At 35.2% G+C, this 6,277-nt stretch overlaps 2 long non-coding RNA genes across 2 annotated transcripts; both read left to right on the forward strand.

Annotated features, from left to right (window-relative positions):
- Positions 1–1,545: 1,545 nt before the first annotated feature.
- On the forward strand, positions 1,546–2,482 carry LOC122140317. Its single transcript, XR_006156982.1, has 4 exons — positions 1,546–1,619; positions 2,041–2,071; positions 2,219–2,296; positions 2,407–2,482. It is a non-coding gene; the product is annotated as an uncharacterized LOC122140317 (long non-coding RNA).
- Positions 2,483–3,858: 1,376 nt separating this feature from the next.
- LOC122140419 lies at positions 3,859–5,921 on the forward strand. Its single transcript, XR_006157085.1, has 5 exons — positions 3,859–4,162; positions 4,253–4,349; positions 4,498–4,575; positions 4,686–4,726; positions 5,756–5,921. It is a non-coding gene; the product is annotated as an uncharacterized LOC122140419 (long non-coding RNA).
- The last annotated feature ends 356 nt before the right edge of the window (positions 5,922–6,277 follow it).

A 6,277-nucleotide genomic window follows, 5' to 3' on the forward strand; every position in this document is an offset into this window, starting at 1 on the left:
GTCGTAGCAAAGTCAGAATTACCTCCTCTCCTAGGTTCACGAAACAGGCATCCATAAAATGCGTTGCTGTTTTGTTGTAAGTAATCTTAAAGATTCCTAAATGCATCTACTTTCGGAAGGCCAAAAAAGTACTTTTGCTTTTGCCTAGAAACACAGCATCTCCCTGACATGGCTGCTTCAACACTAACTGCCGTTACTGAAACCACACCTTCTTTCTTTGCATGAACAGTTGGGCGGCATTACGCAAATATTTCCACATAGTGACGTAGAGATGTGGTGGCGTGTCTGAATGAGCCGTTTTAGCGGGGTGTCGCAGAGTCTTTGATAAAGAATATCTCTTTGGATTTTTCTGACTTCAGTCTTTGCAGCTTTATAGATCTTCTTTATGCACCAAGAGCTTGTAACACTCCAAAGAGAAAGGAAAAATTGAAATCGCATCATATGACCCCTTTAATGTAGTAATTCTTGATTGTTGGATATGCATAATGTTAGTTTCAGTAAATAAATAAACAGAACAACTGCACCCCAGCTGAAGGTCCTTTCCTGCTCACCACTCCCATTGTTTCCTATCTCTTGTCTTACTGCCATGTCCACTAAAAACCTTCAGTGTCTTTGTTTGTGTCTAACAAACAATGTCTTTCTTTTGTGTCTACTTTTATTTATTTTATTTTTTTGTTTTGTTTCGTTGTTAAGAAGAAACATATGAAAAACTGTTGATACTAGCATAGTATATAGATGACATTTACCCCTAAGTTTTTATTGAACTTCTCAACCCTCAAGTCTGTCCAATTCAAAGAATCTTTATTAGTCACTTGTGGTTTACATTAATGTTGCTTGAACATGCCTTCTGTTCATTACTGAAAGGAGTGACATTATTTTCAGTTAACTCAGGAATTCACACAAAACAGATGCCATACCACACACAAAACCATAAAGCAATAAAACTTTTGTAGTATTGTGTTCAGCTGAGAAAGGGGTGTGTCTATCTATCTGTCTCCAAGCCAGGTGTGACCCTGGGGCCACGAGAACCTAACGAGCCAAAAGGTCTTTATGTTTTTACAAGTGATTTGAAGATTTCTTAATTTTTCTTATTTGGGCATATAAGGGAAGGGACAAAACTTCTGGGCGATTCTGTAGCCAGAAAGCCCGTAATATGGTGTGTGTCCACACACTCTATATACTATTTATTTTCCTGAAGTCAGGTATGCATCCTTTACTCTAAGATTTATCCTTGAGAATTTGATGTCTTGTATTGATTTGATATCTTTGAATTGACTATGTAAATTGGCATAATACTTATTTATCTATGCGCTGATCAGTTTTGTCCCATCTGCACAGTGCCGCTATTTTCGCTCCTGTTGCAAGAGTGTTCACTAATAAGTGCGCGAGAGCCGCTGTTTAAACTTCAACGGTTCACGGTGCGCTGACTCTGCTCAGCGCTCAGGAGAACTACGATTACAATGGTAAGTAAGAAAATTTCAGCTTATTTCAACTACTTTTAACATAACCCTTGTCATTTTTTGGTTAGCCTAACGTTACACGTTTATTTCAAGAACCTACAAGAAGAAAGGTGGTTTATCGCGTTGTCCAGGCCTGTGCAATTCTCTGCCGGGAGGTTTGTCATTTTTAACATGAATCCCTAAAGTATCTTGATAAAAACTTTTGTGAATTGATCAATAATGCTGGTGAGAGTTCATGTTATATCCCCCCAATTTTTTATTTTTTTTTGCCCCATAGATTGTATTGGACCTAAGTTCGTATAGGAAAAGATTAAACAAAGTTCCAGTCAAATCACCGTCAGACAGCCGTTATAAACGTGAATTCAAACCAAGAAGAACAATGAGAGAAGATGTTGGAGATTTTTCCATTTTTTTCTGTGGATAACTGTGAGTATTTGGTGTTTGCAGTTTGCACTACTTAAGTAATTTAATATTATTCTAAACACACTGTATTTTGGTTGTTGTAAATGTTCCTCTATCAGAGAGCACTTTTAAACTTTTACAGCCATCTTATCAGCATGCTGAAAAGTGGAAGTCAGAGGAAACATGACCAACTTGCTACAACACAAAAGGTACATTATTTATTTTCCTCACAGTACCAACTTTGGGAAACTTGACAATCAGCTAATCTGAAGATACTAATATCATTTTTCTTTCACATTTCATCATGCAGGTTCTTATGATTGACGATAAATAAATATTTTGAACTGTCACTGCAGGTCTGGACTATGGAGTGCAGCATTACTTGTTTGGTCATCTACATTCAGATGAAAACACCACACTCCTCTCTAATTCAAGTTAAGTTTTAAGATTTGATTTAAATGTGAGAGATTACTTTCTTTTTCCTGTTGTACTCTACTCTCCATAGCTCTAATAAATGTTTCTCTGACTTGTATCCCCATCTTAGGATTTCAAGATTTTCATCGCAAGGAGAGTTAGCATTAAAATGTATGTGTCACTGACCAATAACATAGAGATGCCAGAAGTATCTGTTTGCGGTCTACTTTTTATTCATCCAAAAAGTTATTACTGTGTTAATTTCAATCAGCACTATTTAGCCCTTCCCAGTGCTGAAATTGTCATGGGCCCTTTGTTTTTTTTGTTTTTTTGATTATTTTATTGTTGTAATTTTAATTTTTTGTGTATGTGTTTTTAATCAATACTACTAGTTATTCTTTTAGCTCCCTTCTCAGAAACATGTGGTTCACCATCTCTTATGGGTTACAGAATTGCCAAAAGTTGCAGTATACAAAAAAGTTAGACGACTTGGTTTATAGGAGAATGTGGAGTAAATACTTGACATTTATGTAAGGTAAAGGGTAATGACCTGGTGGTAAGATGCAAAATAAGACTGTCATTAATATACTATTTGATGACAAACTTTTCACATTCTCATTTTACTTATGTATTTATTTATTTTTAATTCTTTTTGCAAGTTAACTGTCAGTTTATTTATTTGTGCAAGTTAACATGATACCTGATCCCTAATGAACGAATAATTGAAAGTATGGGATTTCCAGAATACTCAAATATCTAAATTAATAAACAATTGATATCTGTGATCAGAAATGATTGATAGAAATATTGCCCAAATTTAATGATCATGTGAAATTGGAGTCAGATTGAACACGGAGCTAGACTAAAGTTCTCTGATTTATAAGTTTTACTTTTATTACGGAGGTCCACACTACTTTTGTTAGTCTGATAAATATGTGGTCAATACACGAGGAAGTGAGAATCAGGCTACCAAATAAGTCTGACACACTGTTTTTAAGAAAGGGGGTTTGTTTATTTATTTATCTATTTATTATATTTTCTAAATACAACTAAATCAGATAGCAGATTCTTCTTTTTTTTTGACAAACCTACATTTCAAATGATTTTTTCACAGAGGTGTTCATTATCCGAGTGGAACCGGTCTTATTTACTTATAAATAAGAAATGCTTGACATCATTCATGTGAACTTCTCAACCCTCAAGTCTGTCCAATTCAAAGAATCTTTATTAGTCACTTGTGGTTTACATTAATGTTGCTTGAACATGCCTTCTGTTCATTACTGAAAGGAGTGACATTATTTTCAGTTAACTCAGGAATTCACACAAAACAGATGCCATACCACACGCAAAACCATAAAGCAATAAAACTTTTGTAGTATTGTGTTCAGCTGAGGAAGGGGTGTGTCTATCTATCTGTCTCCAAGCCAGGTGTGACCCTGGGGCCACGAGAACCTAACAAGCCAAAAGGTCTTTATGTTTTTACAAGTGATTTGAAGATTTCTTAATTTTTCTTATTTGGGCATATAAGGGGAGGGACTAAACTTCTGGGCGATTCTGTAGCCAGAAAGCCCGTAATATGGTGTGTGTCCACACACTCTATATACTATTTATTATCCTGAAATCAGGTATGCATCCTTTACTCTAAGATTTATCTTTGAGAATTTGATGTCTTGTATTGATTTGATATCTTTGAATTGACTATGTAAATTGGCATAATACTTATTTATCTATGCGCTGATCAGTTTTGTCCCATCTGCACAGTGCCGCTATTTTCGCTCCTGTTGCAAGAGTGTTCACTAATAAGTGCGTGAGCGCCGCGGTTTAAACTTCAATGGTTCACGGCGCGCTGACTCTGCTCAGCGCTCGGGAGAATGATGATTACAATGGTAAGTGAGAAAATTTCAGCTTATTTCAGTTACTTTTACCTTAATCCTTGTCAATTTTTGGTTAGCCTAACGTTACACATTTATTTCAAGAACCTACAAGAAGAAAGGTGGTTTATCGCGTTGTCCAGGCCTGTGCAATTCTCTGCCGGGAGGTTTGAAACATGACCAACTTGCTACAACACAAAAGGTACATTATTTCTTTTCCTCACAGTACCAACTTTGGGAAACTTGACAATCAGCTAATCTGAATATACTGATATCATTTTTCTTCCACATTTCATCATGCAGGTTCTTATGATTGACTGATAAATAAATATTTTGCACTGTCACTGCAGGTCTGGACTATGGAGTGCAGCATTACTTGTTTGGTCATCTACATTCAGATGAAAACACCACACTCCTCTCTAATTCAAGTTAAGTTTTAAGATTTGATTTAAATGTGAGAGATTACTTTCTTTTTCCTGTTGTACTCTACTCTCCATAGCTCTAATAAATGTTTCTCTGACTTGTATCCCCATCTTAGGATTTCAAGATTTTCATCGCAAGGAGAGTTAGCATTAAAATGTATGTGTCACTGACCAATAACATAGAGATGCCAGAAGTATCTGTTTGCGGTCTACTTTTTATTCATCCAAAAAGCCATCACTCAGTTAATTTCAATCAGCACTATTTAGCCCTTCCCAGTGCTGAAATTGTCATGGGCCCTTTGTTTTTATTGTTTAAATGCTTATCTGAATGTAAAATTAATATTTAATGCATATGCATTTAAAATCAATACTACTAGAATTGCCAAAAGTTGCAGTATACAAAAAAGTTAGACTACTTGGTTTATAGGAGAATGTGGAGTAAATACTTGACATTTATGTAAGATAAAGGGTAATGACCTGGTGGTAAGATGCCAAATAAGACTGTCATTAATATACTATTTGATGACAAACTTTTCACATTCTCATTTTACTTATGTATTTATTTATTTTTAATTCTTTTTGCAAGTTAACTGTCAGTTTATTTATTTGTGCAAGTTAACATGATACCTGATCCCTAATGAACAAATAATTGAAAGTATGGGATTTAATTGGTATTAAAATATCTAAATTAATAAACAATTGATATCTGTGATCAGAAATGATTGATAGAAATATTGCCCAAATTTAATGATCATGTGAAATTGGAGTCAGATTGAACACGGATCTAGACTAAAATTCAAACTAAATACAGATAAATTCAGAAGCGCAAGTAAAAGACTGAGTATGGATTAAACCTTCGACCAGGCTGCTGGATTCCGCTTTTTGGGCTGGCGGGTGGATTCTTACATTGCTAAACTGTGCATATTTGTCCTGAATAATATTTTTACATTGTTATCTGCCAATCAATTGCCACTTTCCATAGCTGGAAGATTAACAGCAATGTGCTAACATAAGGTTTCAATAGTGTGATTGTTCTACCACTTTCCCACTCAGCTGCCAAAACCCTGAGGGTGTAGTAATGTTGATCCACTTGTACTCTGTTGCTTGAGATGATCAAGATTAAGATCTTAATATCTTAATACTCTGCTAAATTCTGATTGTTCTGGTGTGTGTGTGTGTGTGGCAGGCCATCTGTGTCCTAATATTTGGAGTGAATCATCAGAATCCCTGCATTCTGTACCCTCTGATGGCAATGACCCCTGCTACTAAGGATTGCTTTGATCAACACCAAGTCTCTGGTAAAAAAGATGTGTAAGTAAATAAGACCGGTTCCACTCGGATAATGAACACCTCTGGGCTGGGAATAATTTGTAATTTGGGTTTTTGGTAAAAAAAGAAGAATCTGCTATCTGATTTAGTTGTATTTAGAAAATATAATAAATAGATAAATAAATAAACAAACCCCCTTTCTTAAAAACAGTGTGTCAGACTTATTTGGTAGCCTGATTCTCACTTCCTTGTGTATTGACCACATATTTATCAGACTAACAAAAGTAGTGTAGACCTCCGTAATAAAAGTAAAACTTATAAATCAGAGAACTGATTTATGACTTTTTCAGAACACAGCGGATATGAAACTACATTTGGTAACCTTTTATTCAAGGTTTAAAGCAAGTTTATGGTTTAAAAATAGTAAGTGTTATACAGT

This window comes from Cyprinus carpio, chromosome B18 (genome assembly GCF_018340385.1).
Source record: "Cyprinus carpio isolate SPL01 chromosome B18, ASM1834038v1, whole genome shotgun sequence".
NCBI classification, from domain to species: domain Eukaryota; kingdom Metazoa; phylum Chordata; class Actinopteri; order Cypriniformes; family Cyprinidae; genus Cyprinus; species Cyprinus carpio.